General features: G+C 41.4%; 1 pseudogene across 1 annotated transcript in view; it reads right to left on the reverse strand.

Annotated features, from left to right (window-relative positions):
- Vmn2r-ps11 (vomeronasal 2, receptor, pseudogene 11) overlaps positions 1–14,310 on the reverse strand; it is a 211,881-nt pseudogene that overhangs the window by 16,021 nt on the left and 181,550 nt on the right. Inside the window, exons 4-5 of the transcript NR_003962.1 lie at positions 6,498–6,789; positions 2,851–3,720 (exon numbers count right to left, since the gene is read on the reverse strand). The product of NR_003962.1 is annotated as a vomeronasal 2, receptor, pseudogene 11 (transcript). The remainder of the gene's footprint in view (positions 1–2,850; positions 3,721–6,497; positions 6,790–14,310) is intronic.

The following is a 14,310-nucleotide window of genomic DNA, read 5'->3' on the forward strand; positions in this document are numbered from 1 at the left end:
ACAAGATTAATTTTCAATGGTCACAAAAATTGGAGGGGCAAAGGATAATGAAAGCAAGATAGTTTAACAGCTGCACAATATTGTCTAGAAGGATAATTGCTGTTTACATTTTGATTTGAGTTTATAGAGAAGGCTTTACCCTGTATCTCTAGTGGGCCTGGAACTCACAATGTAGCTGAAGTTAGCTATGAATCCCTGGCAATAATGTCTCAGCTAGGAAGAAGTCATGAGTCACACGAGTGGTGGCAAAGAGTGGGTAGAGGCATGAGTGACTACCACAAGGTAATTATTAGTACTGTAGAGAAATATAATACTTTCTGATGACAAAAATGATGGCATTACTTAACAGTAATAATGAAAGGTAATTATATTATTTGACCCCTGATATGAAATATTTAAAAAGGACACAATTAAGGTTGGAGAAATTGCTCAGATATTTATAGCACTTTTTTTTGTAGATGACAAGACTTGATACCCAGGACTGATACGGAAACTCATTATTGCCTAGAACTACAGTTTCAGAGGATTTAATGCCCTTTTCTGATCTCCATTGGCATCAGGCATGCATGTGGCCCAAGTAAGTAATTGTAGACAAAACATTTACATGCATAAAAGAAATTACATCTAGAAAGAGACACAACATCATCGCCAAATAATGTATATGCATAGTTTAGTCATAGTAAATAATTAGATAAACCTAAATCAAAAATCAGTCTAAAAATACTATAGGAAGGGACCATTGATTAGGAACATTTGCTGCTCTTGCAGAGAATTCAGGTTTGATTCCAAATGCCCAAGGTGGTGCTTCCCAACCATCTACAAGTATCGTCCAGGGGATCTGAGCTCCCTCTTTAGATCACTGTTGGTATATTCATACTTACGGTGCACAAAAATGCACAAAAGGAATCATTAACGAATATTAAGTAAGATAAAATCAAAAGAAAATAAAACTTTAAAAGAAAGTATCAAGGATAAGAAGACACTAAAAAAATAGTAAATAAAACATGTTGTCAGAATATATGGTAAGGTGGCAGGCTAACAGAATGAGGAATGTTACCTGCATTACTAAGAAGAGCCAGCACTGAGTGTTGTGTGGGTCAATACCTTGGTCTTGCAAACTTTATATGCCCCAATACAGGGGAACACCAGGGCCAAGAAGTGGGAGTGAGTGGGTAGAGGAGAAGGGCAAGGGTAGGGTATAGGGGACTTTTGGGATAGCATTTAAAATGTACATGTAGAAAATAGCTAATTAATTTTTTTAAAAGAAAGAAAGAAAGAAAGAAAGAAAGAAAGAAAGAAAGAAAGAAAGAAAGAGAGAGAGGGGGGACAGAGGAAGGAAGGAAGGAAGAAAGGAAGAGAGAGAGAGAGAAAGAGAGAGAAAGAGAGAGGGGGACAGAGGAAGGAAGGAAGGAAGGAAGGAAGGAAGGAAGGAAGGAAGGAAGGAAGGAAGGAAGGGAGAGAGAAAGAGAGAGAAAGAGAGAGGGGGATAGAGGAAGGAAGGAAGGAAGGAAGGAAGGAAGGAAGGAAGAGAGAGAGAGAAAGAGAGAGAGAAAGAGAGAAAGAGAGAGGGGGACAGAGGAAGGAAGGAAGGAAGGAAGAGAGAGAGAGAGAGAGAGAGAGAGAGAGAGAGAGAGAGAGAGAGAAAGAGAGAGAAAGAGAGAGGGGGACAGAGGAAGGAAGGAAGGAAAGAAGAGAGAGAGAGAGAGAGAGAGAGAGAGAGAGAGAGAGAGAGAGAGAAAGGAAGGAAGGAAGGAAGGAAGGAAGGAAGGAAGGAAGGAAGGAAGGAAGGAAGGAAGAAAGAAAGGAAGGAAGGAAGAAAGAAAATTAAGTTGTAATGCAAGGTTCCCAGCCAATGTGGCCTCTGGTATGACAGGTTGTCATGTAAGTGTAAATAGATAATGATATACAGGGAAGAAGTGACACATTAGTGATGCTAAGTGAACGGGGCTGACAGGACCAAGGCAGGGATGCTTAAGTTTTATATTTCTTATAAGAGGGAGGTATGAACAGAAACAATCAGGAAATTGTGGATGAGAATATTCTTGGAAAGACCACTCAGGCTACAGAGCAACAACATGAATCCTTTGACTGCAGATCAACGACAGGCACAGTGGATGTGAATGTCCCAGAAAACCATTATAATCTTTACCCCCTGACATCCATACTTTTGTGTGACTCCTACTATATTGTATGAAGAAATCACCCTCTAGTCTTTCCTTCAAGATAAATATGAATAATTGTTAAGACAAAACTTAACTCTGACTTATGTTTGGATATTTATAATGCAATACAGTGCTTAAGTATGATTTCTAGTATGGGATATAAATGTGATAAATATGTAATGTATGTAATATCAAATGAAATTTAATAATTTTAAAAATTAAAAAACTTCTGGAGTTTAAGGGAAATTATATATAATATCCAGGACTTATCCTAAACTGGAGGGACATACAAATCTTTTCCTAACATGAACATGATGTATATGAAACACAAATAGTTACTTAGATAACAAGTTGCATATTGGATATGGGAAACAGACCCCGGGAAGTAACTAGAGTCACTACTCATGCTTAACTCTTAGATACTTTTAGGTTTCATATCTGTGAAGAAAAAAAAGCATATTTTGTAAAAGGCATTATTTTTTCTTTTGTGAGATTTCTTATTATTGACAACAAACCTAGTGATTTGGTAAAAAAAAAAAAATGGGAATGTAAAGTGAACAATCAAGTCATCCAGACAAATTTTGATGTTCTAAAATCATATGAAAGCAAATCAGCAATTTCAAAGGTATGTAATTGTCAGCAAACCTTGGTTTTACCCCATGCTGTATAATAGGGTCAAATAACGTACCTCTTTGGGCTCAAAGTCAGGTATATGTGAACATGCTGTATTATTCCTCTGTTCTTCCAATAAGTCACAAGTGCTTAAATGATCCAGGGCATGAGCCATAAGATACACAGCTTGTCTGACATTGTTTGTGATTCTTAGCTGAGATGTATCCAGATAGGTATTTTTCAGATCTTCCAGTTTCTTCTCTCCAGTGCAGAGCTGATCAGACATGTCATACAGTCTGTCTTCTTTACCAGTCATATTCACTCTGTGGTCCACATTGTAAGGCACACTGCTGTTGGGCCAGGTACAGTTAAAAGCAGTTTGCCAGAATTCAATGGTCAAGACATCATTTGGATCCTTGCTAGGGTGTACATCATAAAGAAATTCTTTTAATCCTGGTATAACACTTCTTGGGATTGCAAACCCAATAGTTCCACCAAAATAGGGAAAGTACTCAGGCTTTGCAATGAGAGCTGAGGTAATCCAGGCTTCGCTGGCTATCCATGTCCTGTGAGTTATGTTATGATGAATCACTTCCAGCACAAACGGGCTGAGGTCAATGTCAGAAGTATATAGAACAATGACTTTGGCACTGGAACTCTTTATTGCCTTAACAGCTTTTTGCATTCTCTCATTGGAGTAGACTTTTGGAATGGTTTCAGAGAAAGCAACACAGAGGTTGGCAGTCTCCATTTTTTCCCTAAAGGATTTTACTCCATATTTTCCATAATCATCCTCAGATGCAATAGCACCTACCCAGACCCAACCAAAGTGTATGATGAGAGTCACCATGGCCTCAATCTGGATCTTATCACTGGGTATTGAGCGATAAAATGATGGAAACTGGAATTTGTCACTAAGAATTGCGCTGGATGAAGTATAGCCTACCTAAAATCAAAAAATATTTTTAGTTACTAGGAAACAGGAACCAACTTTTAAAATATATCTTCAGAATATTGAAAGGACCTGACCAGTCCTTTCTGTAGACAATGACTTTCTTTCTTTCTTTTTTTAAAATATTTTTTATTAGGTATTTTCTTCAATTACATTTCCAATGCTATCCCAAAAGTCCCCCATACCCTCCCCCACACATCCCTACCCAACCACTTCCACTTCTTGGCCCTGGCGTTCCTCTGTACTGGGGCATATAAAGTTTGCATGTCCAATGGGCCTGTCTTTCCACTGATGGCTGACTAGGCCATCTTTTGATACATATGCAGCTAGAGTCAAGAGCTCCGGGGTACTGGTTAGTTCATAATGTTGTTGCACCTATAGGGTTGCAGAAACCTTTAGCTCCTTGGATACGTTCTCTATCTCCTCCATTGGGGGCCCTGTGATACATGCAATAGCTGACTGTGAGCAACCACTTCTGTGTTTGCTAGGTCCTGGTATAGTCTCACAAGAGACAGCTATATTCTACTGGTGTTTCTACTTGTTGGATCAGGGATGCCATCTGTTAAGATGACATTCAATATCACTAATTTTCATGGATAAGGCCATAACAGTGTCTGGAAAGTAACTGATATTTTCCTTCACCATCCTGGACATTTTTGACTCCCCTGAGTCAGGATATCCAGTCTCTTCATCAGCTTTAGCATCTCATGTGCACAGATGATGGACTTAGTCCAAGTCTCAATCTCCTCAGTAGCATGAATTTGCCTCTTATGTGCTCTACTGGTCTCACCTCTACTCCCTTATTCCTACTCTGCTCGCTCTTCTTTTAGTTTCCTGCTGTCAGGACTCCTGAGTATGTATGTCCTAAAACTTGACTTGAGAGAGAAGATAGACTGGATTACTGCAACCAGAAGCCTAAACATTATTCTCCTACAAGGTTACCAGAAAAGTACTTAGGCAGATAAATGAGAAGCAAGACTTCCTCTCCTGCTCAGTAGACATGTTTTATACTTAGCATTTAGGGAAACCTAGGCATGGAGATAAGGTGAGCATGTATTACTGACATTCTTTCTGTCTCTTTGCTGTAGTGTATCCTCTATTTACTAACTTGCCTCCCCATAAAACATGTTACTCTCTCTCCCATCCAATCTCATGTACTAAGACTTGACTTCCAGTGTCATGGTCCATAACTCTTTAGCTATTACCCCTCTATGAATACTGCATTATTTCTGGGTTATATTTTCTTCTCTCCCCTTTCCTGTTCTTATTCCACTGGCTAATATTTATATTCTCCTTTCTGATCACACAAACAGCAGAATCATGGAAGGAATTCCTTTAATAAGAAATGATATCAGATTTCTGAGATTTGGCCAATTATTTGTCATATAAAATCTTGTTATTTTTACTTCTTGAGTCTTTCATTACACCACAAGAAAATTAAAATAATGATGTTATATTTTTGGTTTTTAATATAAAGGCATTAAACAGAAGATTTAAGAAATTTTCCAGATTTATTAAAAACTATGGAAAAATGTATCTAGAAGTTCTAGGCTGTGCTTCAGTTCATTAGAGTTTACTGGAAGACAGAGCTCATAGCAGGTATCATTTGGATGAGGCACATGAAACCCATCACTAACATTTATGCCAACTCACCTAACTTTAAGTTAAATACTGTGTTGGGCTGGGGCTATGGGTCATTAATGCAGCATTTGTCTACAAAAAAACAAGTTCTTGAATTTTATCTCATGTATCACAAGGGAAAAGGAAAGAAAGCGAGAGAGTGAAAGAATGAATGAAAGAGGAAAGAAGAAAGAAAAGTTGAGAAGACAGAGTAGAAAACAGAAGGAGAGGTGAGTGAAATACTGCCATTAAGTCAATATCACCAGTAATCTTTTCATCATTCAAATCAATACATCCTGACCCTTTAATGACACGGCCTTTGAAGTAATTCTAGATTTCTTTATGTTCCTAATAATTCTTGCTTTGCAATTACTTTTTCTTGTATTGAAATATGCTACTTTCTTTAGGTTTAAAATAACCTATTAACTTAGCTAATGTGAAATCCCAATCTCATTTAAGCATGTCAGTGTGATGATTTTGCTCATGACTCACAAGCATCAACAGAGACCCAGAGAAAAACCTGTGCTTTATTCCAGCCACCAGTCAACCACCAAGTATTTATGGATGACTTTACATTGTTCTACACAGTGCATGAAGCACAGTGACTACTGAGATGTTAATATCCTCATTACTACACCACCAGTTAATCAATGCAAGCCGAATGCATGAATACTAGATCACAAGTCAGTGTAAATAGGCCACAGTGTGCACTGTTTGAGTTTGGTGGAGCAAAGTAACTGGGAGAACCTGGCCCTGTTTCATGTTATCTCTGTAGGTCAATTCATCCTCTCTGGACCACACTGCTATTTGCAATAATTTCTACATGCTGTTTGTATCTTCTCTCTACTTTTTTCTATTCCTTCTGTCCTTCCTTCCTTCCTTCCTTCCTTCCTTCCTTCCTTCCTTCCTCCCTCCCTCCCTCCCTTCCTTCCTTCCTTTTTATTTTCCTTTTTTTTCTGTTTGACACAGGATTTCTGTGTGTAATAGCTCTGACTGTCTTGGAACTAACATTGTATACCAGGCTTACCTAAAAAGCCACAGAGATTCACCTGCCTCTTCTTCCAAAGTTCTGTAACTAAAGGCCCGTGCCACCCCTCCTGGCACAGCATTTGTAAATTTTTCGAAATACATATCACAGTATTCCAAGTTACCTGAGGCATGTAATACAACCCGAAAATTCTTGCAGCAGTAACTGACAAGGATGAGCCTCCTGATCCAATGATTCCTACGAGATATTTTCCCGTGCTGTTTCTATAATTGGGTTTCTTTTCTTCCTGTCCTGTAAGAAGTGTCATAGCAGTCTCCATTGCTTTGGAGACAGAGAAACAGGTGTCGAAGATCTGGTAGCCCAGAGTGTGGTTGGGCAAAATGTCCTTCCTCTCATTAATCTCCTTGATGGTGTGGATCATGGTTTTCATCCAGCGGAAACCCCGGAAATTAAACCTGGAAAGGAAAAGCATCTGTGAGCCAGTGGCCACTAAGGGGGTTAGGAAAACTGGAAGCTTTTTAGGGAAGATGCTTCAGTTAAGGGAGTGATTAGAGCATTTGCTGAAGCAGCAGCCGGTACCTCAGTTTTCTGCATGTGTCAAATTTACAAATGACAGTACAAGATTCAAATAGTAGTCATATCCAGCCTTTATCTGTGTCTGGATTACATTTTCTTAACCTATATATCTCTTATATGCTACAATATTTTGAAATTTCTGGTTATTTCTTTTCAAAATTGATCTTCTAGTCATACTCCTCTTCACTAAATGCACCTGAGCATCCCTTAGAGCAGGCTTTCTCACTTAACTGTTTGTCCCTAGGGACATGATTGTTCTCTCATTCTTGGCTTATTTTCCACAGAATGTTTATTATGACAATAAAAGAACTTTAATATATTAAATACTTATGGCAGATGCTATTACAGTCAGCATGTAAATTTCTGTATCCTATGTTTCAACTACCCCAAGCATCTTACTTTTGAGAGAACTTTAACTGGTTTTCTTCTTGCTGTTCTCATGATAAAACATAAATATTAGCCTCTTATTTTTTCTGTATTCATTAAAAATGGGCATATTTCCTCTGTAGTCCATCACCATATTGTTTTCAAGACTTTCTAAAGAAACAACACCAAAACCTCTTCTTTGTGTCCTCTTTTCCTCCTGAATTCTAACCATACTTTAACAAAAATTGTGAAAAACAGTTTTTTAAATAACTGTTCTATTGATATCCTCTGTATCTAGCTATACTACTTAATTTTATACCATCAGTTTAACAAGTACTTTAAATTCTAGACCTAAATGTAACTATCTTCATTCACAGTTTGGAATTTCCCTTCTTGTCTGTGTGGGTGCACATTCTGTTATGTGTGGAGAAGAGATACTAATGACAAGTCCTCAGTCTCTCTCCACCTTATTGTCTGAGACAGGGTTCCTCATTGATCCTGGATCTTGACTTGGCTACTCCAGTCTGCCAGGAAGTCCTACTGGTCTTCCAGTCTCTGCTATTCTATACTATGTACACAGTCATAATTTTTTCCAAAATGACCCAAAATTGGATATAAAAAATAAAAATAAAATGCTTGATGATGGTAATGGAATTTGTGGGATATTGTTTTGTTTTCTTTTAATTTCTGGCATTCTATTCACATGTAAACTCCCCACACTTTTTTCTCTGTATATATAAGATACATATATTAACAGACATCTATTCTATCCCAATTTTGTTTTTCTCACAAAAAACTGCTGAATGTGAGTATTAGGTATTCCATTTTTTTTTCCGGTATGACATCTTGCAGGAAGCAGCAGTAGGGAAAGAAATTTCCCTGCAGGTCAGAATCCTGTTGTGAAAATTTTCTCAGAAACAAAGCAGAGCTCCCAGACTGCACACTTGAACTTGAGCTTGTAACAATTAAGAGTGAAGCTGCAGCACCTGTGCTTCTCAAACCTCAGTGTTCACACACACCAACAGAGGTCTTCTGAACATGTAGATTCTCTTCTGCAGATGTGGTATGCAAGCCCAGGTTCTATATTTCTAACAAGCTTTTAGATTCTGCTGCTGGTGGTCAGCAGAGAACACTTTTAGGAGTAACTTTCTGAGAACCAATCACAGAAAACCTCTCCCTCTATAAACTTTGACAAAGTCAGATAAAGCCAGATTTGAAGAACTTAAACTGGAATACAGGTCCCATGATAACCAGTCCTTTCAGGCCACCCAGATTAATGTGAAGGAAGAAAAATGATTTCTCAATGACTTACCCTTCACACATGGCTGATTCGAATTCCAGTTCCGTGTCAGAGTTATTTATTGGGATGGTTCTAGTATGAATAGGAAATAGTCCTCCTGTTGGGAGCCGCGCCCACATTCGCCGTTACAAGATGGCGCTGACAGCTGTGTTCTAAGTGGTAAACAAATAATCTGCGCATGTGCCAAGGGTATCTTATGACTACTTGTGCTCTGCCTTCCCCGTGACGTCAACTCGGCCGATGGGCTGCAGCCAATCAAGGAGTGACACGTCCGAGGCGAAGGAGAATGCTCCTTAAGAGGGACGGGGTTTCGTTTTCTCTCTCTCTTGCTTTTCTCTCTCTCTTGCTTCTTGCTCTCTTGCTTCTTACACTCTTGCTCCTGAAGATGTAAGAAATAAAGCTTTGCCGCAGAAGATTCTGGTCTGTGGTGTTCTTCCTGGCCGGTCGTGAGAACGCGTCTAATAACAATTGGTGCCGAATTCCGGGACGAGAAAAAAACTCGGGACCGGTGCAAGGAAGATCCCTCATTCCAGAACCAGAACTGCGGGTCGCGGTAATAAAGGTTCCCGTAAAGCAGACTGTTAAGAAGGATTCAACTGTATGAATTCAGAACTTTTCAGCTGGGGAACGAGAGTACCAGTGAGTACAGCTTTACGAGGTAAGTCTGATCTTGAACTTTCTAACGAAATTCAAGACAGTCTATCAGAAGTAAAGTGGAATATGTTTGGCCTTGAATTTTTTCTGGTGTTAGGAGCCCTTTTGTTCCTTTTCACATGTTATCAAGTGGTTAAGATAGGGAGGATTCTAGAGGAAATTCAGGACAAGCTATCAGAAGTAAAGCGGGGAGAGAGAGTAGGAGCAAAGAGAAAATATGGTACACAAAATAAGTATACAGGCCTTTCCAAGGGTCTTGAACCCGAGGAAAAGTTAAGGTTAGGTAGGAATACCTGGAGAGAGATTAGAAGAAAAAGAGGAAAAAGGGAAAAGAAGAAAGATCAATTAGCGGAGGTCTCTAGGAAAAGGAGCCTGTGCTCATCGCTGGATGGGCTCGGGAAGCCAGCTCTTAGTAGCTCTGAAGCAGGTGAAGAATCCTCCTCTGAGGAAACAGACTGGGAGGAAGAAGCAGCCCATTACCAGCCAGCTAATTGGTCAAGAAAAAAGCCAAAAGCGGCTGGCGAAGGCCAGTTTGCTGATTGGCCTCAGGGCAGTCGGCTTCAAGGTCCGCCCTATGCGGAGTCCCCGCCCTGCGTAGTGCGTCAGCAATGCGCAGAGAGGCAGTGCGCAGAGAGGCAGTGCGCAGACTCATTCATTCCCAGAGAGGAACAAAGGAAAATACAACAGGCATTTCCGGTCTTTGAAGGAGCCGAGGGTGGGCGTGTCCACGCTCCGGTAGAATTCTTACAAATTAAAGAAATTGCCGAGTCGGTTCGTAAATACGGAACCAATGCTAATTTTACCTTGGTGCAGTTAGACAGGCTCGCTGGCATGGCACTAACTCCTGCCGACTGGCAAACGGTTGTAAAAGCCGCTCTCCCTAGTATGGGCAAATATATGGAATGGAGAGCGCTTTGGCACGAAGCTGCGCAAGCGCAGGCCCGAGCAAACGCAGCTGCTTTGACTCCAGAGCAGAGAGATTGGACTTTTGACTTGTTAACGGGTCAGGGAGCTTATTCTGCTGATCAGACAAACTACCATTGGGGAGCTTATGCCCAAGTTTCTTCCACGGCTATTAGGGCCTGGAAGGCGCTCTCTCGAGCAGGTGAAACCACTGGTCAGTTAACAAAGATAATCCAGGGACCTCAGGAATCCTTCTCAGATTTTGTGGCCAGAATGACAGAGGCAGCAGAGCGTATTTTTGGAGAGTCAGAGCAAGCCGCGCCTCTGATAAAACAGCTAATCTATGAGCAAGCCACAAAGGAGTGCCGAGCGGCCATAGCCCCAAGAAAGAACAAAGGCTTACAAGACTGGCTCAGGGTCTGTCGAGAGCTTGGGGGACCTCTCAGCAATGCAGGCTTAGCGGCTGCCATCCTTCAATCCCAAAAATGCTCCATGGGCAGAAATGATCGGAGGACATGTTTTAACTGCAGGAAGCCTGGGCATTTTAAGAAAGATTGCAGAGCTCCAGATAAACAGGGAGGGACTCTCACTCTTTGCTCTAAGTGTGGCAAGGGTTATCATAGAGCTGACCAGTGTCGCTCTGTGAGGGATATAAAGGGCAGAATTCTTCCCCCACCTGATAGTCAATCAACTGATGTGCCAAAAAACGGGTCATCGGGCCCTCGGTCCCAGGGCCCTCAAAGATATGGGAACCGGTTTGTCAGGACCCAGGAAGCAGTCAGAGAGGCGACCCAGGAAGACCCACAAGGGTGGACCTGCGTGCCGCCTCCGACTTCCTATTAATGCCTCAAATGAGTATTCAGCCGGTGCCAGTGGAGCCTATACCATCCTTGCCCCCGGGAACCATGGGCCTTATTCTCGGCCGAGGTTCACTCACCTTGCAGGGCTTAGTAGTCCACCCTGGAGTTATGGATTGTCAACATTCCCCTGAAATACAGGTCCTGTGCTCAAGCCCTAAGGGCGTTTTTTCTATTAGTAAAGGAGATAGGATAGCTCAGCTGCTGCTCCTCCCTGATAATACCAGGGAGAAATCTGCAGGACCTGAGATAAAGAAAATGGGCTCCTCAGGAAATGATTCTGCCTATTTGGTTGTATCTTTAAATGATAGACCTAAGCTCCGCCTTAAGATCAATGGAAAAGAGTTTGAAGGCATCCTTGATACCGGAGCAGATAAAAGTATAATTTCTACACATTGGTGGCCCAAAGCATGGCCCACCACAGAGTCATCTCATTCATTACAGGGCCTAGGTTATCAATCATGTCCCACTATAAGCTCCGTTGCCTTGACGTGGGAATCCTCTGAAGGACAGCAAGGGAAATTCATACCTTATGTGCTCCCACTCCCGGTTAACCTCTGGGGAAGGGATATTATGCAGCATTTGGGCCTTATTTTGTCCAATGAAAACGCCCCATCGGGAGGGTATTCAGCTAAAGCAAAAAATATCATGGCAAAGATGGGTTATAAAGAAGGAAAAGGGTTAGGACATCAAGAACAGGGAAGGATAGAGCCCATCTCACCTAATGGAAACCAAGACAGACAGGGTCTGGGTTTTCCTTAGCGGCCATTGGGGCAGCACGACCCATACCATGGAAAACAGGGGACCCAGTGTGGGTTCCTCAATGGCACCTATCCTCTGAAAAACTAGAAGCTGTGATTCAACTGGTAGAGGAACAATTAAAATTAGGCCATATTGAACCCTCTACCTCACCTTGGAATACTCCAATTTTTGTAATTAAGAAAAAGTCAGGAAAGTGGAGACTGCTCCATGACCTCAGAGCCATTAATGAGCAAATGAACTTATTTGGCCCAGTACAGAGAGGTCTCATGCTGGTTAATCAACTCATAGATCTTGTCCAGATACAACTAGATGTATTATGACAAATAACTCAGCAGGGATGTGAACAAAAGTTTCCGGGATTGTGTGTTATTTCCATTCAGTATGTTAAATTTACTAGGGCAGCTAAATTGTCAAAAAGTCTTTTTCAGTATATGTTACAGAATTGGATGGCTGAATTTGAACAGATCCTTCGGGAATTGAGACTTCAGGTCAACTCCACGCGCTTGGACCTGTCCCTGACCAAAGGATTACCCAATTGGATCTCCTCAGCATTTTCTTTCTTTAAAAAATGGGTGGGATTAATATTATTTGGAGATACACTTTGCTGTGGATTAGTGTTGCTTCTTTGATTGGTCTGTAAGCTTAAGGCCCAAACTAGGAGAGACAAGGTGGTTATTGCCCAGGCGCTTGCAGGACTAGAACATGGAGCTTCCCCTGATATATCTATGCTTAGGCAATAGGTCGCTGGCCACTCAGCTCTTATATCCCATGAGGCTAGACTCATTGCACGGGATAGAGTGAGTGTGCTTCAGCAGCCCGAGAGAGTTGCAAGGCTAAGCACTGCAATGGAAAGGCTCTGCGGCATATATGAGCCTATTCTAGGGAGACATGTCATCTTTCATGAAGGTTCAGTGTCCTAGTTCCCTTCCCCCAGGCAAAACGACACGGGAGCAGGTCAGGGTTGCTCTGGGTAAAAGCCTGTGAGCCTAAGAGCTAATCCTGTACATGGCTCCTTTACCTACACACTGGGGATTTGACCTCTATCTCCACTCTCATTAATATGGGTGGCCTATTTGCTCTTATTAAAAGGATAGGGGGAGATGTTGGGAGCCGCGCCCACATTCGCCGTTACAAGATGGCGCTGACAGCTGTGTTCTAAGTGGTAAACAAATAATCTGCGCATGTGCCAAGGGTATCTTATGACTACTTGTGCTCTGCCTTCCCCGTGACGTCAACTCGGCCGATGGGCTGCAGCCAATCAAGGAGTGACACGTCCGAGGCGAAGGAGAATGCTCCTTAAGAGGGACGGGGTTTCGTTTTCTCTCTCTCTTGCTTTTCTCTCTCTCTTGCTTCTTGCTCTCTTGCTTCTTACACTCTTGCTCCTGAAGATGTAAGAAATAAAGCTTTGCCGCAGAAGATTCTGGTCTGTGGTGTTCTTCCTGGCCGGTCGTGAGAACGCGTCTAATAACATCCTCCAATAATCATAGAATGGTTTTCTGCTTCTACATATCCAGTCAAATTAAACTTGCGCAGCAACCTGCATGTATCAATGTAACTTTGAGCATGTACTCCAACCCATAAAAATACAGTTAATCCCAGAATCAAGCACTTGTTTCTGCTAGTCATGCTTATGTGGTGAGCTTGAGGGTAATGGAAGTGTTGAAGTGACACAGGTTTGAAGGAAGCACCTTGATGGAGTGTAGAAGTGTGTATGAGTCTAACCCAGTGATCCGTTTGCTACTCCTGACTAAATAATTTCATGTTGTAGACACAGATATCACAATCAGTTGCAATTTATGGATCTGGAATAGGAGCTGAACAGTCATCTGAGTAGAGACACCTGGATATTCTGTATACTTTGCATTGATGAATAATGACAGAAGCATGGGGTTCAGTTTGAAAGTTATTTTAAGTTGTAGAAACTGTCCTCTCTTGTTTGCCATTGTCAAGATTATCAAGTGTTACTTCAGCCAACTCTGCAGTCTTCTTTACTCCAGGAAGAGTAAAGGTATCACGGTTCTCCAAAATATCAAAAGAAGCAATGGCAGGCCAGGCTTTGTCTTCCAGGCACAGAAACTACTGAATGAGAAACTGTAAGAACTGGAACAGAAGACAACGCCTAAAATCCGTGTTCTGCCATTTTTAATAGAATATTGGTAAGATGGTCATACAGTATCTGTGCCACATTAACCTCTCAATGGCTAACTACCATAGAAAATTCTTGTATATTCCCAGGACTTTGTGCATGCCAGGCAGGCACTCCACTATGGAGCAATATCTCCAGCCATTTCTGCTCCCTTGCTTGCTAGGCCTCAGAGACAAATTTCTTGTTTCCAAATTAATTTATCATGATTCCAAGTCTCTCAGTCGTCCCCCATTGCTCATTCTCAAACATTGCCCTTCCCATCCTTAGAATAAAGTTCATAGAATGTAGTCAGAATAAAATTCAGCACAAGTTTCTGGATCATGGAAAATGTGTGCAGCAGTTGATAACATGGTTTTTGCTTCCATGAACATTTTAAGGAACCAGTAGATATCTAAAACAACATTGCTGTATA

This window comes from Mus musculus, chromosome 3 (genome assembly GCF_000001635.26).
Source record: "Mus musculus strain C57BL/6J chromosome 3, GRCm38.p6 C57BL/6J".
NCBI lineage: Eukaryota > Metazoa > Chordata > Mammalia > Rodentia > Muridae > Mus > Mus musculus.